Raw genomic sequence first — 25,271 nt, 5'->3', positions numbered from 1 at the left:
GAGCATCCCAATCCCAGGCAGCCAGAACATCCCCAAAGACAAGATCAAATTCCTCTTCGTTCATTATTTCCCATAATGAAAAGTGAAGAGGAATAAACATCCCTACCCTCAAGGAGCTCAGAGACTAGGAGGGAAATAAATATGTAAACAGGCAATTATAAAAGAGTGTAATTAATTCTACAGCAGGAGAGTACAGTGTGTTATAGGTGGAAAAGGCAGCAGAGACAAGAGTCAGAGAAGGAGGTCAGGGTGGCTTCCCAGGGCTCAGGACCTCGAAGCCTAGGTCTCAAATACAAAAAGAAAATAAGAGCTATACAGGATGTGGAGTGGGAGAAACTCAACACCGCAGACAGGGGCACAGGACTGCCAGCAGAGAGAGAGGATGGTGGTCAAGGAAAACAAGGGCTTCCTCGGACCGGACCGTATGGGAGCGGGGAGGAGACCAGGAGAACCAGCGGAGCCTCTGATAGAGCGGAGGCCGGTGGGTACAGATCAGCCTGAGCCTGCAGATTTCAGATGACACGGAAAGGCTTTAGGCAGGCCAGTGACAAGTCCAGATTTGTGTTTAAGAATAATCACACTGACCATATAGAAAAATTTTACTACTCAGGCAAATACAACAGCAAAAACAGAAAGGAGAGGTGATGAAGAAATGGTGAATCATTGACAGTGGTTGAAGTCAGGTGATGGGGACATGGGGGCTCACTATACTATCCTCTCTAATTCCATCTAGGTTTGAAACTTTCTAGAGTAGAAATATTTTTTAAACTAACATGATTTTTTTTAAATCAGAAGCACATATAGGACAGCCCCAGTGGTGCAGCAGTTTAGCACCGTCTGCAGCCCAGGGTATGATCCTGGAGACCCGGGATTGAGTTCCACATCGGGCTCCCTGCCTGGAGCCTGCTTCTCCCTCTGCCTGTGTCTCTGCCTCTCTCTCTCTCTCTCTGTGCCTCTCATGAATAAATAAACAAAATTAAAAAAAAAAAAGAAGCACATATATTCTTGCAACTTTTTATATAAATATATATCCTAACTCGTTAGCCAAAAATAAATGGGGGAGTGTGTTTGTATATTTTGTTTTCTACATTTTAAAAATATCACTGCGCTGCAGGGTGGTGAACAGAAGGGAAGAGGGGACAAGAGGCCATGAGGAGGCTGTGTGGGGACCCGGGTGAGAGATGGTGGTGGCCTGTACAGACACGGTGGCCCAGCGGATGAAGGGCTGGATTTAAAACATTCAAGAGGTAAAATGGCCAGGACCCAGTGTTGACTAGACACGAATGAATCATGCATTCAGTCACTCTCTCTGTAAAGATTTAGGGCCACCTGTTCTGCCCACAGCGCTGCCAGGGACTGCAGGAAAATGAACAGGCAGGTCTGACATGAAGCCAGACATCAGCCCAGCTACGTATGACAGAAATAAGATGGAGAAAGCTAAAAGGACAAAAACAGTTTTGAAAAAGTAAAAAAGTAAAAGCCATATGTAAACAGTAGCTTTAAAATATGCTAAAATGAGTACTAGCAAAACTGAAAAACGCTGGAAAATAAATTTGATGAGTTTAACCATACGCACTTAAAACCTGAGAACTATAAAAGACAGCCAAGGTAAATAGTAAAATTACACCATAAAAGAACAGTAATGCCATAAAAACTATAGATAAAAAGGCAAAAGTAAATAATAGTAACTAATGGAACATACTAAAAAGATTAAATCGTGAAATAAAATTATTTAGGATGCACAAATTTTGCTGAAATTACGTTCTAACCACAGTGTATCAGGAGAAGCACAGGTTGTGACACGCTCACCAGCTGGTGGTTCACCTCGAAGGCCTCGGAGCCCAGCCACACCAAGTATTTCCCATTCCCCAAATCTGCCATGTTTTCCTTAAAAGACACTGCTGTGGGGGGAGAGGTAAGGATTACACTGCACTATCCACAGAAAAGACTCATAAAAATCCTCTTTGGACATCTGTCCTTCTCAAAGCTTCCCAATGCCAAAAAGCTCTGCTCTCGTGCCCTCCCTGATATACTATCCGTTCCCACGGATGCCTTCTTCTCTGCCCCAGGACCCTTGCATCAGCTGAGAGACTCTCTCCACACCTGTCCCCTGGGGAAAAGCAGTCCAACTTGAGCCTCAGAGCACTCCTCTTTCCAGAAAACATACCTGAGACCCTCATTACATATACACACATGTCCGGCTTCCACCAAAACTGGACTCTTCTGAAAGTGTCCTGGGGTCAAGCTGTGGGCCTGGCACATAGAGCTCAGCTGACACCTGTTGAAGGTAAAGAAAAGAAAAGGAAAGATCAGCATCCTTCAAGCTGAAATGGGCAGGGCTCCATTATTCAATAAGGATAAATTCCACAGGGGAGGGTCCTGGCCCCATGGTGGCTCCTTACAATTTGTATCTCAGGAGAGAGCCCTGGGCTCCTGTCTTTCAGGCAGGCAGTGTCAGCTCTTCCCAAAAGGCACATAAAGGTAACAGCAGAGATGCCCTCACACAGGGTCCATGGCAACAACATGAGGAGTGCAACAGCTTGCGCTGCCGCATGACGTCAAGGAGAGATGGCTTGCCCATTTCATGATTGGATTGTTTGTTTCTTTGGTGTTGAGTTTAATAAGTTCTTTATAGATCTTGGAAACTAGCCCTTTATCTGATATGTCATTTGCAAATATCTTCTCCCATTCTGTAGGTTGTCTTTGAGTTTTGTTGACTGTATCCTTTGCTGTGCAAAAGCTTCTTATCTTGATGAAGTCCCAATAGTTCATTTTTGCTTTTGTTTCTTTTGCCTTCGTGGATGTATCTTGCAAGAAGTTACTGTGGCCGAGTTCAAAAAGGGTGTTGCCTGTGTTCTTCTCTAGGATTTTGATGGAATCTTGTCTCACATTTAGATCTTTCATCCATTTTGAGTTTATCTTTGTGTATGGTGAAAGAGAGTGGTCTAGTTTCATTCTTCTGCATGTGGATGTCCAATTTTCCCAGCACCATTTATTGAAGAGACTGTCTTTCTTCCAATGGATAGTCTTTCCTCCTTTATCGAATATTAGTTGCCCATAAAGTTCAGGGTCCACTTCTGGATTCTCTATTCTGTTCCACTGATCTATGTGTCTGTTTTTGTGCCAGTACCACACTGTCTTGATGACCACAGCTTTGTAGTACAACCTGAAATCTGGCATTGTGATGCCCCCAGATATGGTTTTCTTTTTTAAAATTCCCCTGGCTATTCGGGGTCTTTTCTGATTCCACACAAATCTTAAAATAATTTGTTCTAACTTTCTGAAGAAAGTCCATGGTATTTTGATAGGGATTGCATTAAACGTGTATATTGCCCTGGGTAACATTGACATTTTCACAATATTAATTCTGCCAATCCATGAGCATGGAATATTTTTCCATCTCTTTGTGTCTTCCTCAATTTCTTTCAGAAGTGTTCTATAGTTTTGAGGGTATAGATCCTTTACATCTTTGGTGAGGTTTATTCCTAGGTATCTTATGCTTTTGGGTGCAATTGTAAATGGGATTGACTCCTTAATTTCTCTTTCTTCAGTCTCATTGTTAGTGTATAGAAATGCCACTGACTTCTGGGCATTGATTTTGTATCCTGCCACGCTACCGAATTGCTGTATGAGTTCTAGCAATCTTGGGGTGGAGACTTTTGGGTTTTCTATGTAGAGTATCACGTCATCGGCGAAGAGGGAGAGTTTGACTTCTTCTTTGCCAATTTGAATGCCTTTAATGTCTTTTTGTTGCCTGATTGCTGAGGCTAGGACTTCCAGTACTATGTTGAACAGCAGTGGTGAGAGTGGACATCCCTGTCTTGTTCCTGATCTTAGGGGAAAGGCTCCCAGTGCTTCCCCATTGAGAATGATATTTGCTGTGGGCTTTTCATAGATGGCTTTTAAGATGTCGAGGAATGTTCCCTCTATCCCTACACTCTGAAGAGTTTTGATCAGGAATGGATGCTGTATTTTGTCAAATGCTTTCTCTGCATCCAATGAGAGGATCATATGGTTCTTGGTTTTTCTCTTGCTGATATGATGAATCATATTGATTGTTTTACGGGTGTTGAACCAGCCTTGTGTCCCAGGGATAAATCCTACTTGGTCATGGTGAATAATTTTTTTAATGTACTGTTGGATCCTATTGGCCAGTATCTTGTTGAGAATTTTTGCATCCATGTTCATCAGGGATATTGGTCTGTAATTCTCCTTTTTGGTGGGGTCTTTGTCTGGTTTTGGAATTAAGGTGATGCTGGCCTCATAGAACGAATTTGGAAGTACTCCATCTCTTTCTATCTTTCCAAACAGCTTCAGGAGAATAGGTATGGTTTCCTCTTTAAACGTTTGATAAAATTCCCCAGGGAAGCCATCTGGCCCTGGACTCTTGTGTCTTGGGAGGTTTTTGATGACTGCTTCAATTTCCTCCCTGGTTATTGGCCTGTTCAGGTTTTCTATTTCTTCCTGTTCCAGTTTTGGTAGTTTGTGGCTTTCCAGGAATGCGTCCATTTCTTCTAGATTGCCTAATTTATTGGCGTATAGCTGTTCATAATATGTTTTTAAAATCGTTTGTATTTCCTTGGTGTTGGTAGTGAGCTCTCCTTTCTCATTCATGATTTTATTAATTTGAGTCTTCTCTCTCTTCTTTTTAATAAGGCTGGCTAATGGCCACGATAGCCAAACTGTGGAAGGAGCCTCGGTGTCCAACGAAAGATGAATGGATAAAGAAGATGTGGTTTATGTATACAATGGAATATTACTCAGCTATTAGAAATGACAAATACCCACCATTTGCTTCAACGTGATGGAACTGGAGGGTATTATGCTGAGTGAAGTAAGCCAGTCGGAGAAGGACAAACATTATATGTTCTCATTCATTTGGGGAATATAAATAATAGTGAAAGGGAATATAAGGGAAGGGGGAAGAAATGTGTGGGAAATATCAGAAAGGGAGACAGAACGTAAAGACTGCTAACTCTGGGAAACGAACTAGGGGTGTTGGAAGGGGAGGAGGGCGGGGGGTGGGAGTGAATGGGTGACGGGCACTGGGGGTTATTCTGTATGTTAGTAAATTGAACACCAATAAAAAATAAAAAAAAATAATAAAAAAATATAAAATAAAAAAAAATAAAAAATAAAGGTAACATTAATGAGAAAAAAAAAAAAAAAAAGGAGAGATGGCTTGTAGGCTTGTGATTGGGAGGGCTTAATGGAGGAAGAGGTCAGAGCCAAGGCTCAGAAGATGGCTAGGCTGCATGGATGGAGGGAGAGCAGGACAGGGTTTCTAGAAAGGGAATGGGATATGAGCTAACATACAGAGCCCTCCACCACAAAGACTGCCCTTCCTCTGGGTCCCCAGCACAAAGTCAGCCACAGAGTCCTGCAGGCAGCATTTCTGTCCAATGTGAAGCAAATTCCCCACATTCAACGGTGGCCACTGATTTTGTGGCCGGATCTCATCTTTATGATGCAGAGACCTGCTACTGGGCTTTCAGCACACCCCCCAGCACTAGGCTGCCATGGGCAGCCACTGCATTTGCATTTGGACAGCCTTAAGTGTGAGAAGCTATCGCACTCTATTTTCTGAGAGAACATGACAACTCTAGCTGCCTCTTCCACAAGGCACTCCCGGTGAAGTTGAAATAGCCAGTGACAGTTCGCAGCATTATACTCCTCAGCACGGATTTGCCTAACCTCTTGTATGAGCCAGTCCTCGGCTACCCCAGCCATTTGGATTATGTAAATCACTATACATACTTATTATTACCAGGACAATTGCTAGGTTTTATTTTTTCAGGTCCAGAAAGAGCAAGAACCTCCTTTGTCTCAACTTTAGAGAAGCCTTAATGAGAAGCTCATCAGCTATACAGCCTTGCATTCATCTGAAAGAAGATGCTCACATGGCATCCTTCCTGTCTGCCCCAACCCGGCCTGTGATGCCACAGATATCAGACAGCAAAGTGAGTGTGGGAGAGCCCTGCTGCAGACTGAATCTCTGTGTTCCCCCTCAAATTCATATATGGAGATTCTAACCCATAATGCTACGGTGTTGGGAAGTGGGGCCTTTGGGGCGTGATGAGGTCATGGCACCAGAACCCCCACCCAAGAGATTAGTTTCCTTATAAAAGAGACCTCAGAGAGCTCCCAGGTCCCTTCCAGCACGAAGGACACAGAAAGCAGATAACCGTCTATAAACCAGAAAGCAGGCCCTCGCCAAACACTAAATCTGCAGGCACCTCAAATGTGGGACTTCCCGTCCTTCATAACTGTGAGAATATAAATTTCTGTTGTTCGCACACCCTCCAATCTATGATATTCTGTGTAGCAGCCCAAGCAGACTAAGACAAGGCTCCAATGCAGAATTTATAGGAAATGGCTAGGAACCAGTTTCTTTTTTTTTTTTTTTTTTTTTTTAATTTTTTATTTATTTATGATAGTCACACAGAAAGAGAGAGAGAGAGAGGCAGAGACACAGGCAGAGGGAGGAGCAGGCTCCATGCACCGGGAGCCCGATGTGGGATTCGATCCCAGGTCTCCAGGATCGCGCCCTGGGCCAAAGACAGGCGCTAAACCGCTGCGCCACCCAGGGATCCCTAGGAACCAGTTTCATGACTTGTGAGCTCACCACCCAGAGGCCTTTATTTGCCTTGGGAATATAAAATTTTGAGAGGGGAGAGGAAGGGGGAGGCTGTGAAGCAAGTGTTTTGAAGAGAACTCTTAAGATCCCGTGAGCCCCACTCTACCCTGCCAGGTGAAGTGAGCAGAATGTGCTTTCTGTCAACTCCAGTCCGGGAAGGGGGCTCCCACTGGTCTGGTCAAGGACAATGAAGATGGTCCTAGCATTTAGGGGACACCATGCCCTGTAGAGAACACCGGGCAGCATGTGGCAGGAGGAGCGAGCATACAGCTGGGACTGGCCTACACCCCCACGGTCTACACAAATAGGATATGGACCATATGGGAAAGCCAACCAGGGTCCATCTTAAAGCCTGTCCCAAAAGATGCCTGGCAGGGGGTGAGGCCTCCGAGGGCAAGACAATATGTGGAGAAACATCACAGAACCAGAATGAGAACAACACAGATGAGGAGAAATGACACAGTCTGCGTCAGGGGAGCTGCACTGGGGCTCCAGGTGGAAGCATTCCCGAGCAGCCCACCAAAGCATCAATGAGGAAGGCTCAGCTAAGAATATCTGCCAGGCCTGGGAGTGTGACGCATAGGGTAGTTCAAAGAAGAGTTCTCCCGCCCCTCCTTCCCATCCTCTTGTCCTTCCTGAGCACCAGAGGTCAGTAAAAGCAGTTTCAGGGTACCCCTAAGAGCAGACAAAAAAAGAAGGTCATGTCTCTGCTCTGGCAAGGGGCCAACCACAATGAGAGTCTAGCTGTGGGAAGCATGCCATCTCATATTAATTAAATTTAGAGATTTGATTAATTTGGGGGGGGGGGGTCTAGATATTCCTAGTTTCTGAAACGTGTTCGCAATTAACATAACCATTGGATTGTCTCTGCTGCCTAAGAATAAGCAGAAAAGCCATGGACCTGCCCAAATTTTCATAATAGGCAAGGGAAGTTCATCCCCTCACCCCTACCCAATAAAATTTAAAGGGGCAATGAGAGACAAAAGAAAGCTACATTTGATTATATCCTAAAGTCAGGTTTGTTTGATATATAATAAAAGCCATATACCACCCCTGCTATCCTCATAGTTGCAAAAGTAATTTTTAAACCTTTTCTTTTTAATTATTATATACCTTTTGAGCGATATATTTTACACTGAGAACTTATCCTAAGAAAGCCACGCTAGCAGCAGACAACTATGCTGAATGCATCACTGTCTCTGCAGTAGACACTGGAGTTCAATCAGCCCAACACCAATTCCAGGTCTCTCCCGTTTGCCTGCCGTTCAGTAAAGGCATAAAAGCTAAACATTTATCTTCGCGGTCAGCTTGCAGCTGGGAGTGGTCTGTGACACAGTGCGAGCCAGTGAAACGCAGCCAAACGTCCACAGGTGCTGCCTTTCGCCTTCTCCCTTCTCCCTGAAGTAAATGCAGTGGAAATGGCTAGAACTGCAGCCATTTAGCCACCATTAGGTCTTAAACAAGTGGCCAAGGGAATTGTAGAGAATCCAGAATTGACATCATGAGCCACTGAACCTGGCAATTATCCCCTCTCTGCAGACCTGATGCTAGGTGAGACAAATAAGCCTCCATTCATTTTAAACACTGTGGTTGGGCTTTCTGTCCCTTAGAGCTCAGTGCAGCCCTAACCCACGGAACATGCACATACACAAGGCACATTCTTGCACACCGACATTACATATACATATATATATGCATGAGAGATACACCAAAATGTGTGCGTGCTGGGACTATGTATCATTTTTATTTTCTTTTCTCCCACTGATATTTTAGAATTTTTCTGCACCGAACATGTGTTGCTTTTGTGCTAAGACAAAAAAATTTATGAAAACTACTTCTTGATGGTGAAACCCGAACTACACTCACAGAAATGTAGACGTTTCATGGTCCTCAAGGGCCTTGTCTGTGTTCTTTGTTCTATGGCTGTCTCAGCACACACCCACTTCTCTGAAGATGGAATTCCGAAGAGACCAGATAAAATTCTACCAAGATAAACTGAGCATGAAGGGATAAGGAGCAGATTTATCAAACATGAGAGGGCCGATGTTTATCATATCTTGGGGTAAAATCTGCAAGGCCTAGAGACTAATAGGTACCATAGGAGAAAAGGAAACACATCAAGGATGGCTGAGTCTTGGAGCCCCAGATGCTCAATAGTAATGAACAGGACTAGGAAAGTTGGGAAGCGGAGCCAGCTTTGCAGTGGGCAGAATCATGATCTCTGTTTAGGAAAGGCTGAGCTTAAAGTTGATGATGGGACCTCCCAGGGAAGAAGTACAATAGGCTGGGGTGCCGAGGTGACTCCGTCAGTTAAGTGTCTGACACTTGATGTCAGTTCATGTCTTAATCTTGGGGTCATGAGTTCAAGCTCCATGTTGGGCTCTATGCTGGGTGTGAAGAAAAGAAAAGGAGAGGAGAGGAAAGGAGAGGAGAGGAGGGGAGGGGAGGGGAGGGAGGGAGGGAGGGAGGAAGGAAAGAAAAGAAAAAAGAAAAGAAAAGAAAAGAAAGAAAAGAAAAGAAAAAAGAAAAGAAATCCAATAGGATGATGACAAGTAAGATGGTCCCTGCTGTACTCAACAGCTTGCAGTCTAGAGAAAAGAAGAATGTAAGCACCAATGGCACAGCAGAAATTTTACAGAAGAGCTAGAAATTAAAGGACAGTGAATTCTGACTACATAACGAAGATTTCACAAAGATGGTGGAGCATGGACTAAGGCTTAAAGAATAAAAATACAATATATAAGAAAGAAGGCAGGGGAAAGCTTTACAGACTGCAGGAACTGCATGAGCCAAGGCACAGAGCTGGGAAGACGGTGCCCGCTCCAGGTGGGTGTGATGGAAGAAGGGGCAGGGCCAGCTGGGGAGCGAGGGAATCCACAGGCAGAGGAACCCAAATTACAGGCCACCAAGAGACCCTGGGAAGATTCTAAGAGGGTAGACGAGTGATCCTACCAGTATTTGAGGAAGATAAGCCTGGCTGCGAAGGCCAACCGGCAGAGGCAGGATATCAGAGGCGGGCAAACTAGTTATGAAGCTACTGTAACCGCCCAGTCAAGAAAGAAGAGACTTGAACTTGGGGAATTCGGGGAATGGTTACGAGAGATTAGCTGAATGATAGGACTTTGTGACTCACTGTGGGAATTTTTGAGTGAGAAACAGAGAAGTAAAAAAAAAAATGCTCAGTGTGGTACCTGAGAAGGTAAGGTATTTCCTCTAATACCCTTGCAAACCCAATCCTGCTCTAGGATCTACTTCTTTATCCTAGACTAACATAGGCTCTTGTTGCTAATATAAAAATATTTGTACTAGCTAGATTGAGATACCTGACACGTAACACTGTGTAAGACGTACAGTGTAGATTACTTGATCTCCTTCTGTATTAGAAATGTTTACACCAGGGGCACCTGGGTGGCTCAGTCAGGTAAGTGTCTGCCTTTGGCTCAGGTCATGATCTCAGGGTTCTGGGATCCAGCCCCACATTGAGCAAGCAGCATAGCCGGGTGGGCAGGCAGTGGGAGGGTGGGGGGTGTCCTGCTTCTCCCTCTCCCTCTGCTGCTCCCCCTCACTTGTGCACACTCTCTCTCTCTCAAATAAAATCTTTTTTAAAAAAAGGAAATGTTTACCCCAATGAGATTAATTAATACATCCTTAACCTCACATAATTGCTATTTTATTGTGGTGGTGACGGTGGTGGTTTGATAAAATCTAAGTTTTACCCTTATAGCAACTTTCAGGTACACAATACAGTGTGTGTTAACTATAGTTGCCTGTTATACATTAGATCCACCCCTGAAATCTGTTCATCTTAGTTTGTACCTTTTGGCCAACATCTCCCAGCTACCCCCACCCTCAAGTCCCATCAATCTCCTCTGTTTCTATGAGATCCACATTTTCAGATTTCACATGGAAGTGTGATCAGAAAGTATTCGTTTATCCCTGTCTGACTTATTTCACTTTGTATAATCGCCTCAAGGTCCACTTCCATTATCACAAATGATAGGCATTTCCTTCTTTTTGTGGCTGAATAATACTCCATTGTGTGTCTATGTGTGTATCACATTTGAGATATATATATGTTTGCATATATGCACATAGCAAACATACATATATCTATCTCATTATTCTTTATCCGTTCATCCGTCAATGGACAATTAAGTTGTTTTCATGTCTTGGCTATCGTGAATAATGATGCAGCGCACATGAATATAGGAGAGCAGCTATCTCTTCAAGATGGTGGTTTCATTTCCTCTGGATACATACCCAGAATTGCAATTGCTAGACAATACTGTAGCTCTATTTTTAATTTTTTGAGGAACCTCCATACTGTTTTCCATAGTGGCCGCACCAATCTACATTCCCACTAACAATGTGCAAGGGTTCTCTTTTGTCAATATCCTCAACAGAATTTCTCTCTTGTTGCAATAGCCACTCTACCAGGTATGAGGTCATATCTAATTGTGGTTCTGATTTGTATTGCCCTCATGCTGGTGATGTTAAGCACCTTTTGTTTGTTTGCTACTGGGTCGATGAGTCCTATATATTTACAATATTAACCCCTTATCAGATATGCGGTTTGCAAATATTTTCTCCAATTCATTGCTTGCCTTTTCATTTTGCTGATTACTTCTTGTGAGAAGCTTTTTAGTTTGATAGAGTCTCTTCACTGAGTTTTTGCTTTGTTTGCTTTGTGCTTTTGGTGCTTTACATCACACACAAAAAAATAATTTCCAGGATGTGTTAAGGAGCTTTTCCCCCTCTGTTTTCTTCTAGGACTTATACAGTTTCAGGTCTTACATTTAAGTCTTTAATCCATTTTAATTGTTTATGAATGACATAAGGGCCCATTTTCATTCTTTTGCATGTGAATATTCTGTTTTACCAAAATAATTTATTGAGAAGACTACCATTTCCCCATTGAGTATTCTTGGCTCCTTCTTGTCAGACATTAGATGATCATAAATGTGTGGCTTTATTTCTAGACTCTTGGTTCTTTCCTTCAGTCTCTGTGTCCGTTTTTATGCCAGGACTGTACTGTTTTGATGTCTACAGCTTTGTAACATAGATTGAGGTCATGAAATGTGATACCTCCCACTTTGCTCTTGCTCAAGATTGCTTTGGCTATTTGGAGTCTTTTGTGTTCCATACAAATTTTAGGATTGTTTTTCTATTTATTTGAAAAAATGCCATTGGAAATTTCATCGAGATTTCATTGGCTCTATAGATGGTTTCGGGTAGCATGGGCATTTTAACATTAACTCTTTCAAATCATGAACATGGAATAATAACCTTCCCTTTGTTTCTGTCTTCAATTTCTTTCGTCAATGTCATAGTTTTCAGCTTGCAGGTCTTTCACTTTCTTGTGATTTCTTTCTTTTCTTTCTTTCTTTCTCTTTCTTTCTTTCTTTCTTTCTTTCTTTTCTAAGATTTATTTGTTCATGGGAGACACTTAGAAGCAGAGACAAAGGCAGAGGGAGAACCAGGCTCCCTGTGGGAAGCCCGATATGGGACTCGATCCCAGGACCCCAGGATCATGACCTGAGCCAAAGGCAGATGCTCAACCACTGAGCCACCCAGGTACCCCGGTCTTTCACTTTCTTGGTCAATTTACTCCCAAGTACTTTTTTGCTTTTGATTATAAATGGGATTTTTAAATTTCTTTTTCAGGCAGTTCATTGTTAGTGTATAGAAATGCTACTGATTTTTGCATGTTGATTTTAAATCCTAAAACTTTACTGATGTCCCCATCAGTAAAGGGGGCATGTGCATCTCTGGGTCTAGAGGAGCATGCTATTTTGTCCGTTCAGGCCACTGGGGGCCACAACATTGACAAATGTGTGGTATTTGGCACATGCTGTGGGGATCCATGGTGGCTCTAAAGGCTATTGGGGGGGGATCCCTGGGTGGCGCAGCGGTTTGGCGCCTGCCTTTGGCCCAGGGTGCGATCCTGGAGACCCAGGATCGAGTCCCACGTCAGGCTCCCGGTGCATGGAGCCTGCTTCTCCCTCTGCCTGTGTCTCTGCCTCTCTCTCTCTCTCTCTCTCTCTCTCTCTCTCTCTCTGTGACTATCATAAATAAATTAAAAAATAAAATAAATAAAATAAAGGCTATTGGGGACCTCATCAGTGCCTCCAGGTCCAGTGACTAGGGACCAGGGCTGCCAGCAGTAGTGGCTGTGTGTGGTGCCCACATAATGACAGGGGTCTGACACACACACACAAAGTAAGGGCCATGGCCAGCAGCAAGAACTGGGGTCAACTTTGGGTGCACTGGTGGCTGCAAGGATCCTGGCTGTCAGCATGTACTCCTGTGGCTGTACGGTCTCACCTGGGCATGCACAGCAATGAAGGCAGGTGACAAGGGTCAGGCCAACGGTGTTAAGGTACACAACTAAAGGGGCTTAGCTGCAGGTGAACCCAGCAGTGCAGGCCAGTGACAGGAGTCAGGACCGTTTTCAGGCTGACAATCAGCTGTGGGGACCCTGGTTGTCGGCATGCACTCCTACGGCTATCAGGTCCCACCACAGGCACATGGCAACGGAGACCAGGAATAGGAGTTGGACAGGGGGCATGCAGGTGTGTAGTTGGAGGGGCTAGCTACAGGTGAGCCCCGTGGTTCAGGCCAATAACAGGAGACAGGGCTGGATGGATCTGGGCCCTCAGTAGCTATAGGGTCCTTGGGTATCAGCATGCACTCTCATGCTGCATGGTCTCGTCATAGGTTCACACACAAGAATAAAGGCAAGAGTCCAGCCGGTGGCGTGCAGGTGCATAGCTGGAGGGTCTAGCCCCAAGTGCATACATAGCAATGAGGTCAACCGTGGGGGTTTAGGCTGTTAATCTTGCACTTGTGCAACACAGGGGCTGGAGCTGGCTGCTGGTACGGATCCCCGGCTCCAGAGGATGGGGGCATGGGAGGAGAGGTAGAGAGCCTCTCAAAAGGACTCTCAGGCTGGCTTTAGCAAACACAAATACCTGTGGGGTGAAACCCAGTAAATCTGCAGGGGGTCTGTTGGTTTATTCAGTGGTGAAAGCTGTTGTGGCCCTCTACAGAGCGGGTCACCAGGAACCACGGTCTCTCCTGCTGTGTGGCTGATACTGGCAGCCTTGGCTCTTTTTCCTCGTTCTGAGCCATCTCTGTACCTCCCAGGTCTGCTGATTTCTGGGAGGAGTTAAAACCAATATGAATCCTGTGTACAGAGCCTGAGAAGCCTCGGGAAGCTGGCACACACCCTGCTCTCCCTTTTCCAGAGAAGGGAGTTCTTTCTAGGTGGGGATTGTCTTTTGACACTGAGCAGATTCCACCTGCAAGATGAGATGATACAGACAAAATAAAGCTGTTCTTCCTTCCCTTTCTGTGTGGTTATTCTCAAGTGTCTTGTTCTCAGGTGTTGTGCTGCTGAAGTTTCTTAAGTGGACTGCAGAGCTCTCCTGGGCTATTTTTGTTCATGGATAGCAGTCTAATTGTTGATCTGTGTGGTGGGATGGAGGACAGGGTCTCCTACTCCATCTTGACAACATCGCCTCTCTAACACAGGCTTTCTGAAGGAAGGAATCGTATTATTACTCCAGTCCCTGTTATACAACAAATGTTCAATAAATTAATAAATACAAAATGAGGGAATCAATCAATGAAAACAGAAGCCCCTACAGTTTTAAGGCAATAAAAAAGAAGAGCAAAGAAATTACAAAAAACAACTTCTCTTCCTGGGGGCCTAGCTAGTGCAGCTGTTAGAGCATGCAACTCTTAATCTCAGGGTTGTGAGTTCAAGCCCCAAGTTGGGCATGGAGCCTACTTAAAACAAAACAAAACAAAAAAAAAAAAGCTTCTCTTCCTTGTCTCTAATCAGTCCAACAGCTTCCCCTATTTATCTAAATCCTTCATTTTTCAATGAGCTGCTATGGCAACAAAACAAAACAAAACAAAACAAAAAAAACCCTGACATAGATTCTGCACCCTTCTTATTGCTTCACCAACTCTCCCTGGGACTCAGTGGCCTGCAAAACTCTTCACTAGCAAATTAGTCCCCAAGTGCCCATGAAAGAAGTCCCCATTGGCAGACTGGCAGATGGATGGTTTTTCTGATTTGACAGACGGACCAAACCCACACACCACTGGGCATCTGTTGCATCAAAGCCTGAGGAGGCTGAGCCCTCCTCCTATGTGCTTGACCAACTATTTCAGCACCTTTTACTTATGTCAAAAGCCAGACTGAATCTTCCAGAGCAGTTCCAGATTTGGCGGATTTATGCTCAGCATGTTGAGATCCAGGAACTCATTATGACACAGAAGGTCGTTTGTTCAGTAAAACCACAAAAGCATAAATGAAAAGAGAAACCAACGGCCACACGGCAACAAAGTCTATAAAACAGCAGGCACCACACAGACTCCAATCCCATTAGGAAAATAGGAGGTGATTAAGGGGGAAAACAAACAGCTTTAACACTCTCGCATGGAATGATTGCAGTCTTTCCCTGAGTCATCATTTATGAAAATAAATTCACTTATTTCCAGCAAGCTATGCTAAAAATGCATATATACAAAAGGCCTGGGCTTCTCTCTCAATTGTTTAGATTTCCATATTAATTCAGTCTAGGTTAGTGGTTCAACTCTCATGTAGCCTACATAGTTTCACTGAGAAAAACTCAGTTCACAGCCCAGATCACTGTGCTGCCTGAAGTCAGTCTTCCCTCCAAGTCTTACTGGCTACCAGCATCATGGGTAGACAAGCAACCCCCTCCCCAATTTGGAAAAGCAGCACCAAATCTTTATGCTTTAAATGTAATGAGTCATCATGCATCAATATCGCTTTTTTATTCATGCCGTGTTATGAGCTGAATTGTGTCCCTCCCATAATTTATATGAGGAAATGTGACTCACTCAGAACATGACTTCATTTGCAGACAGTAACTTTAAAGAGCCAATTAAGTTAAAAATGGAGTCACCATGGTGGGCCTTAATCCAAAGTGACTGGTGTTCCTTTAAGAAGAGGAAATTTGAACAGAGACACATGCAAAGAAAGAACAATACGAAGACACAGGAGACACCATGGCCATCTATAAGCCAAGGAGAAAGGCCCCAGAAGGAACCAATCCTGTTGACACCTTGCTCACAGGTTTCTCACCTCCGTGACTGTGAGACAATAAATTTACATTGTGTAAGACCCAGTCTGAGGTACTTTGTTTTTGCAGCCCTGACAAACTCATCCATGCCATGTTTCCTTTAATCAACTTTGCAACTCCACCAGAATGTAAGCTCCAGGAAACCTCAGAGTTTTGTAGGTCTGGACTCCTGCCATATTCTCAGCATCTAAAATAATGCCTAGTAGAGAACTGGCACTCAATCAATATTTGCTGAAGAATGTGAAGACTTACATAACTTCAGTTCGAAATGTGATTTTGAACTACTCTTCCCTTCCATCCTACTCCACTCAAGTCAAATCCTGGTTATATTCTTGAAAAAATGATTTGGAGAATCCAAACCACCAGTCACAGCAATGCACCATGTCCATTTTTTCCCAGATGTCCAGTCCAATCAGATGTGAGCGCATTCTCTGAACCTGCTTTCTCTTGGATACACAGCTACTGGCAATAGATTCTGACCCATCAGACACAAAAGGAACCATCCTCCTGGTTCAGTCTTACTGTGGCAAATCCACAGTATAGTCACCTCCGACCTGAAAGACTAGGAACCACACAGGAACCAAGGGTCCTGTCTCAAACTTATCCAAAATGCCCACCTATCCATCAGTCAGGGGAGCTTTCACCAATGGCCACCTCCATTACTGACTCAAACCTCCAGGATCCTCCAATTCAATTTAACAAGTTTTTATTGAGCACCTCCTCGGTGCTTAGCAATACACAAAGCAAAAGGAAGTGGAATAAATGGATATAAAAAGCATAAGCCCTGCCCTCCAGCCTAATGACATGTCTGAAATGCAAAAAGAATGGAGTGCTTGGGTGGGCCTCAGTCAATGGAGTGTCTGCCTTAGGTTCAGGTCATGATCCCAGGATCCCAGGATCAAGCCCCCAGTCAGGCTCCCTCCTCAGCAGGGAGTCTGCTTCTCCCTCTCCCTCTGTCCCTCCACTTGTTTGTGCCCTCTTTCTCACTCTCTCTCAAATAAAATCTTTTTAAAAGAAGAGGAAGAGGAAGAAGGATGAAGAAGAAGAGGAAGAAGAAGAAATCATCATCATCATCATCATCATCATCATCATCATGGAAGCATGTGGCCTGCAGACAGCAGGGAACCTGGAGTCAGGAGACCTGCTGACCAGGGGCAAGTTCTCCGCCTCTGCAGTGTTAGCTCTCCCATCTGCAAAATGGGGAAGGCCTCTTCCAGTCTATCAGGCTGTGCATCTGTGGCCACTGGGACAGTCTGCCCTGTTCGGTTGCAAGGACAAAGAGACCCAAGCAAGTTACCTCCAGGGAAGGGATGGGTGAGGCAAGTCGTCAGATACACAGGGGCTGGACCTGAACCTAGAAACCCCAAGAACAGGCAGGTTGGGGGCTCCTCTCTGGCACTCATGATTCACTGTGTGACCGACACAGTTCTTTTCTGTCTGCCAACATATTCATATTTTCTGGCTCCTCGTAATCTCACGTTACACGTGCCTTTAGCCATGGCTTTATCCTGCTCTCTGCCTCAGCAGATCCCCAATAAATCCCCCTCAAGTTCAGTAGCTCAGATTCCTGAGAAAAGACATCTCTCACTCATTTTTTTATGTCAGATCATTATCATAATCGAATATGGCCTGGCCATGCTTATGTCAGGCCCTATGCCCAGGCTATGGACATGATGGAGCTGGGGTGCAGGCCATGCCTAGTACTAAGCCTGGCAGCTGAGGCAGCAGAGGTGATGGCCAGGCAGCTTCCCTCAGAGGGGGGGCACAGTGGGCGATTTGGAAACCAAAAGTCTTGATACATGGTACAGTCAAAAAGTGCCTAACAAAGCATGTTATCCGGGATTCAGGTTGGATTGCCCCACAAGTGATGGCACTTAATCTCCCATACCCGACCTCCTGAGTCCACAATTAGACTGTACCAGGGGGTGCATGAGTCTTTAACCTCTCACTTAAGTCTTCTGGAGATGGGGAAAAAAGCTGCAGTGAGTCCCATAGCCATCAATAATCCTAGGGCTAGGGGCCCTTGGGTGGCTCCATTGGTGAAGCGCCCGACTCTTGGTTTCAGCTCAGGCCCTGATCTCAGGGTCCTGGGATCGAGCCCCATATCAGGTTCTACACTCGGTGTGGAGTCTGCTGAAGGTTATCTACCTCTCCCTCTCCCTCTGCTCCCCGCCCCCACCCCACCGCTTGCTCTCTCGCTTTCTACAGAATAAATAACTAAAATATTTAGGGAAAAAAAGAGAATAATCCAAGGGCTGTCCCCATGATGGGTCATGCCTCCATGCACAGTGAGGACTGGGATCCAGCACGAAGACCCCTGGATGACAAATGAGAGTCCTGGGCCATTTGAGTGACTTTGAGAAAAATCATTTAACCTTCTGAACCTTCATTTCTTACTTGTAAAGAGAAAAACATCTTCCCCATATCCTTTATAGAATTATAAAGAGAAACAAAAGTGGAAACAAATTAAAAATTGCTTTTAAAAGCATAAAGTGAGGGTGCCTGGATGGCTCAATCAGTTCATGAGCTTCAGCTCAGGTCATGATCCAGGGGTCCTGGAATCGAGACCCGCATCAGGCTCCCTGCTCCAAGGGGAGCCTGCTTCTCCCTCTCTCTCTGCCTGCTACTCCCCCTGCTTGTGTCCTCTGTCAAATAAATAAATAAAATCTGAAAAAATAATAAAAAAATAAAAGCCTAAAGTTCTAAATGCATTTAAATAAAGAAGTTAACAATAACTTCAGTCAAATCAGAATTTAGTCTATAGAAAATACAGGCAGAGAAAAGGAAAAATAAAAACCCAAGACTAGGATCCCTGGGTGGCTCAGTGCTTTGGCGTCTGCCTTCAGCCCAGGGCGCGATCCTGGAGTTCCAGGATCAAGTCCCACATCAAGCTCTTAGCATGGAGCCTGCTTCTCCTTCCTCCTGTGTCTTTCTTTCTCTCTCTCTGTCTCATAAATAAATAAATAAATAAATAAATAAATAAATAAATAAATAAATCTATCTTAAAAAAAAAAAAAAAACCAAGACTAGAACGAATATACCAAAATGGTCGTCTCTGGTAAACAATGGTCATTACCTCTGGATGGTGAGATATGGGTGATTTTTATTTTTTCATACTTTTATACTATTTTCTTCAAACTTTCAGTAACAATTAGTGTGATAATTAGAAAAATATTCCATTAAAAAAAGTGTCAATGAGATCTTGCTTGGCTATGTTAGTTGCATTCTGGACATTTTATTGTTTTGTTTCTAAGTGTTTCACTTAGAGGCTGAGCAAAGGAAATAAAAGAAGGTCAGCTTCAAACCAGTCGATTGCTGCTGCACCTTAGCACTCCTTTGAAAGAATTCAATAGCAAGAGAACGCAGAAACCTCCCAGCTGAAATGAGGCTCACAGGGCATGTTTGCATTTCAACTATTGGGGCTGCCCTGGCTCTCCACTCCTAAGATTTAACTCTGCAATTCTGTTTCATCTCATTTGGGGAACCCACATGATGCTGTAGCGAAAATTATTTTTTTTAATGTTCAGATATCCTCAAGGAAAATAGGGATGATGTGGAAGTTTTGTGCAGCTGTGATTCATGAAGTGCTATTACATACTCGGAGCCAACAGGTCAGTGGTGGTAATAAAAACACACACTTTCATAGCTGAACTAAATGTATCCTCAGTCCCTACTGTGTACTACACCCTGCGCTAAGCAGAATAGGATATAATGGTGACAAAGACAGACCCAGTCCCCCAGCACCCAACACGGTGCCTGGGTAGATAGGAAGCTGTGAAAGAATGTATTCACTGAAAGAATACATCAGCATTTCTACCTCGGTGGGGGTCCCCTCCGCCCTCAGACGTGGGCAGGGCTGTCCTTGAAGGGATTCAGAACCCAAGGTCATGCTAAGGAAAGAGGCAGGTAACCAAGGTGAGTCAACTATGTGCCCCTTTCACCAACTACACTGTTTCAAAAAAGGGGAGCAAATATGATTTATTCCCTTGGGAGCAAATTAAAATCAAAGGTAAAGGAGAAAAAAAAAGGTAAAGGAGAGAAGTCAGTGTCTCAAAAGCCAAACTGAGCAAAGATAGACTATTTGATGATACTAAGGCATCGTTGCTAAAATTTTGGAGTGATAAAGTTATTGTGCTAATGGGTTTTTTTTTTTTTTTTTTAGGTTCTTAATGCATACTGAAGCATGTAAGGATGAAATCACATAAGCCTGGCATTTGCTTTAAAATAATCTGTAGGGGGCAGCCCGGGTGGCTCAGCGGTTTAGCGCCGCCTTCAGTCCAGGGCCTGATCCTGGAGACCCCTGCATGGAGCCTGCTTCTCCCTCTGCCTGTGTCTCTGCCTCCCTCTCTCTCTCCTCTGTGTCTCTCATGAATGAATAAATTAATGAATAAATCAATAAATAAAATAATCTGTAGGTGATGGGAAACTGGGGATCCAGGACACAAGGAGGACAGGGTCGGGGAGACTGGCCACCTGTTGACAATTGTGGCAGCCAGGTGACAAGGACACCAGAGGTTCCCAGACTTGTCAGTACATGGGAATGAGCCAGGGAGCATCAAAAATATGGATATCGGGATCCCTGGGTGGCGCAGCGGTTTGGCGCCTGCCTTTGGCCCAGGGCGCGATCCTGGAGACCCGGGATCGAATCCCACGTCGGGCTCCCGGTGCATGGAGCCTGCTTCTCCTTCTGCCTATGTCTCTGCCTCTCTCTCTCTCTCTCTCTCTCTGTGTGACTATCATAAATAAATAAAAATTAAAAAAAAAAATATGGATATCTTCATTCCAACCCCAGAGACAGGGAGTTAATGGTCGGGAAGGATGTTAGCATTGGGATAAGATTCCTAAGTGATTCCAAATGCAGGAACCAATGGGTTGGTTATACTATTCTCTATATTATCTTTAAGATTTTTATTTACTTATTTGGAAGAGAAAAAGAGCACCTGCGTGGGGAGGGCAGGGAGTGGAGGAGGCGGGGGACAAGCAGACTCCAGGCTGAGTGCTGGCTCAATCCCATGACCCTGAGATGGTGACCTCAGCTGAGATCAAGGCCCATGCTCAACCGACTGAGCTACCCGGGTGCCCCTATTCTCTATATTCTTGAGTGTATTTGACATTTTGCAAAATGAAAGTGTTTTTTAATGCAATGAGGACTGAGGACAAAAGGTAGTTAAGCATCTGAGGATGGAGGACCACCGGCCCCCCTCTCAGTGCCTTAGTCTCAGGCCACCCCCTGCCCACAGCTGTCTCTGCATCTCTTGGCTCCTGAAACAGGGAGGGAACCTGCAAACGAGAGCACAACCACATCAACCACATCATTCGCCTACAAATGGCCCCAACCTCGCTCCCTTAAAAGGCAGGAGCCCCCGAGTGTGCCATTCCCGAGTTTTCATGTCTGGTTCTGATAATCAGCCTCCTTCCCCCCTCCACCCGCCCCCTTCCACTTGGCCACCGGCACACTGGTCTCCCTCTGCTCCTTCTTTTGTGACATGAATTATCCACTTTCACCTCCTGCCAGGAAGGGGAGGCCAGGGCTTCCTAACAGCCCCATGATTGAGATTAATCATCCTCGGATGGACGGATGTTTTTTACCTACTCATTTCCAGCAGGACCCGCAAAGCCCTCTCACCTGGCCTCCCGAAGACCCCCACGGACAGGCACATCTTACCGGATAATGCTTCATTTTAACCAGAATGTCTCAATAGTAGGTTTCATGTTCTCAGCTGTGCTCACAGTGGGGATGTGATTTTCCTTCATGAAAATGCCATTATTACAGGACTGCGGGCTGACAGTCCTACCAACAATAGGCCTCTATTATTTGTGAGGAAATGGTACTTTGGAGAGGGATTTGCATGTTGTTCTCCACAATGAGCCAAGCATGGCAGACGATCAGGAGCCTGCAGATAAACCGTCACTTGAGCCAGACTCCCAGACATTCCAGGGGCCCCTGGCTATGGCCAGGACTTCACTCTGAATGTGACAGGAACCCCCAAAACAGAAGCCCCAGTGGACTAAATCCTGACTTTACATTCTGTGGCTCCAAGTGTTCTCTTTCCTCCATTATTTTTTTGTTGAGTCCTTCCTGGATGTGGGTCACTGTTGAGACAACAGCCTGTGAGGCCAGCTCAGCCATCAAGAAGGAAAGGAAGCAGCAGGCTTAAGTACCCCAAATGTGCCACCGTTCTGGACACTTTAAGGTAGAGGTTGCACGCTCCACTCTGATGTCCACAGGGTTAGGGATGGAAAGCAAGCAAGCTGAGTTGGGTGTGCAATAGGGTGCAGTGGAGGGGGGGAGGGGGTGCACACCAGCCAGACAAGGGAGCCACTACTTCGTGGGGCGCCTAGGAGGTTCAGCTGGTTGAGTGTCTGCCTTCAGCTAGGCCCATGATCTCAGGGTCCTGGGATGGAGCCCCAAGCCCCACATCTGGCTCCCTGCTCAGAGGGGAGTCCCCTTCTCTCTCTCTCCCTCCACTCCTCCCCCTCTCCCTGCTCATGCTCTCTCTCTCTTTCAAATACATAATTTTTTTTTTTTTTTAAAGGCAGCCACTACTTTAAACCACTGTTTCATGTAGTAAAATTGGTTCGGTGTAGCCATATGTAGATCTTTTCAGAGAAGCTGGAAACATGGAATTCAAAGTGAAATCACTCCACTTTTAAATGATGGTAAAGAATTCTATTTTTAGGAAAAATACAGTGGAAACACTATACATTCCAAACTACGAGTGTGTTGGGCTGGACGATACCCGGCTCCCCCACGGGAAATCCGCTATGTCTGCTGGCTACACCCGCCTCTCTGCTCCTTCCCTGAACACCCCACAGGCCCTGCTGGGCACCCACACCAGCTTCATTTTAACTTTAGCTGCTTCTCCTGCCGCACACACGAGGACAGTCCTAGCCATACGCCCCTCGGCCTGGACCCTAAGGGGCTGTTCTTGTTGCCTGGCCATTCTCAGGACCTGGCTTGCACCTGCCCATTCTCAGGACCTGGCTTGCACCTGTCCACTCTCAGGACCTGGCTTGCACCTGCCCACTCTCAGGACCTGGCTTGCACCTGCCCACTCTCAGGACCTGGCTTGCACCTGCCCATTCTCAGGACTTGGCTTGCACCTGCCCATTCTCAGGACCTGGCTTGCACCTGCCCACTCTCAGGACCTGGCTTGCACCTGCACCTGCCCATTCTCAGGACCTGGCTTGCACCTGCCCACATTTCACCGACTCCCCAGCACAGCCCCCGACGCCGGTGTTCTCACCCACATCACACAGATGAGGAAACGAGCCTCGGACTGGGTGAGGGACTTGTCCCAAACCCCCAATCTCTGCCCACGGCCGGGGAGCCCCAAGCCTGTGCTCTCAGGGCTGCAAGGGCACCGCTTCCTGTCCTGTCATGTTTCACTTACCAGCAGTTCACTTACGAACATTTTGTACCCGCTGAAAGCCACAGCCCTGCCTTAAGATACAAACAAACAACACGTTATAATCACATCAGGAGTCCTCCACTCCGCGCTCAACGTGTCACCAAGCCATCCACGGGGTTACTTACCGCTGTGAACTGTGACCCCTTGCTAGGCCACGGCTGAGCAAACCCATAATTTTAAGATGCCTATTAAATATCCAACAGCTGGCGCGTGTTGACTGGAGTCACCCTTCCCCCATCGCTCAGGAGTTTTCCAACAACACAGAACATCTCCTATTTTTTGCCTCAGGCCGTTTAATTATTTGAAAGAAAAATATCACCAAAACATTGCTCTCCTTCTGAGGGGGGGTGGGGGGGGGGAAGCAAAACAGCTGGGACACCTGGATGGCTCAGTAGTTGAGCGCCTGCCTTCAGCCCAGGGCCTGATCCTGGAGACCCAGGATGGAGCCCCACATCCGGCTCCCTGCATGGAGCCTGCTTCTCCCTCTGCCTGTGTCTCTGCCCCTCTCATGAATAAATAAATAAAAATCTTTTTTAAAAAAGCAAAAAAGCAAAACAGCTTGCCAACATTACTCCTGAAGACAGGTGCACACACACGCTCCAAGGCCCGCATCCCCAGGAGAGATGCCCTGGAGCCCTAGGGGACTCCACGCCCTGGGGGTGGGGGGGCAGGGGGCAGGGGCAGGGGCTTGCTCACCTCCCCCTGAGCACGCACGCTCCTCGGCTCCGGCTCTAGCCTGGCCATCAGCGGGAACCCCCGCACCTCCTGCGGGCACCCTCCCCGAGCCCCGCGACGTCCGAGTCCGCAGCCGGCCGCCCAAATGCGAGTGCCTGGCCTGCCACCTGGTGGGCACGACGGGGAAGACGGGCCCCGAGCGCCCGGCCTGCGGATTACCCCTCTGCTCTGGAGAGGGCAGCAGGGGATGGGAATGCAGAGCGGCCGCAGATTGATTCGACAAAATTAAAGAGAACCCACGAGGGGGGTCTGCGGATCATTCTTCCTCCCTATGATCAGAGCTTTGTAGGAGGGATGGTTGCAAGTTTTAAACGCTCCAAGTCCACGCCACAGATGCATCTTGGATGAATGCGCGGCCTAGCGGTTACTAAAGTTTGGTGTGGAGGTCAGAATCTTCCAGGGATATCTTTAAAATGCAAATACCCCACCCACTCCAATCTATTTACTCAAAATCTAGGTCAAGCATCATTTATGTATCTGTTCTTATTGCAGTAAAAATCACATAATATAAAATTTACCACCTTATCTAATTTTTTAACATCCAGTGAAGTACGGTGCATGGGATACGGCCCTGGGCTGCCAGGAATGAAGGCGTCCTTTCTGGCCTCCGTAAGTGCACCAGCCCAGGAAGTGGAGGAAGAGAAGTGCAGCCTGCATTCCACTTTCCTTGCCAGCTGTCCTGACTCAAGACTCTGTCTCCTGCAGGAAAACCCACTTTGCCTGTGCAAATCTAGAAGTGGGGATGTTTCCTAATTCCCACAAAGATCCCATGAATTTTAGTTCTAACTTGGAAAACCAGGGACCAGTGCGGAACATGTGTGAAGGCCACCAGGAATCACCTGTACCAACTGGAAGGGACTGGGAAATCTGACATGACCTTCTTTCTACTCATTTTCAAAGTCAGGATTATTGAGAGATTTCTGTTTGTTGACGAGGACTGAGACCATACAAACCCCACAGGCCAAGGTGACCTAGGGTATGTTCAAACACAGAAAGCCTGCAACACAACTGTTCCTACTCTGTTTTCCAGGAACTAGGCAAGCTCAGTGGCTCCTCTTCCTAACAAAGCCAAAGCCAGATTTTGTTGTACTTCTCCAGGTAACATGACAATTATGGCCCTGTCAGCATCCCCTCCAGATAATCACATCTTGGAAAGTTTATATCACATACATGGAATCATTCCAAAGCCCAAGCTGGGTGAGCATTAATTTCTTAGCTTTTTCTTTTTTTTTTTTTAAGATTTTATTTATTTATTCATGAGAGACATGCAGAGAGAGGCAGAGACACAGGCAGAGGGAGAAGCAGGTTCCCTGCAGGAAGCTTGATGTGGGACTTGATCCCAGGACCCCAGGATCACGCCCTGAGCCG

At 45.8% G+C, this 25,271-nt stretch overlaps 1 long non-coding RNA gene across 2 annotated transcripts in view; it reads right to left on the bottom strand.

Annotated features, from left to right (window-relative positions):
* Positions 1-23,958, bottom strand: part of LOC119864393 — a 132,761-nt gene extending 108,803 nt beyond the window's left edge. The window contains exons 1-2 of one of the 2 annotated variants that reach the window (XR_005373808.1): positions 23,865-23,958; positions 2,168-2,278 (exon numbers count right to left, since the gene is read on the bottom strand). This is a non-coding gene — a long non-coding RNA (uncharacterized LOC119864393). Of the gene's footprint in view, positions 1-2,167; positions 2,279-2,402; positions 2,460-23,864 lie in introns of those variants that run through there. The other variant, XR_005373807.1, reaches the window with a different exon arrangement.
* Between the last annotated feature and the right edge of the window lie 1,313 nt (positions 23,959-25,271).

The sequence above is a fragment of the Canis lupus genome, chromosome 19 (assembly GCF_011100685.1).
Source record: "Canis lupus familiaris isolate Mischka breed German Shepherd chromosome 19, alternate assembly UU_Cfam_GSD_1.0, whole genome shotgun sequence".
NCBI classification, from domain to species: Eukaryota; Metazoa; Chordata; class Mammalia; order Carnivora; family Canidae; genus Canis; species Canis lupus.
The sequence above is the reverse complement of the archived record's forward strand: the minus strand, read 5'-3'. Positions and strand labels throughout refer to the sequence as shown.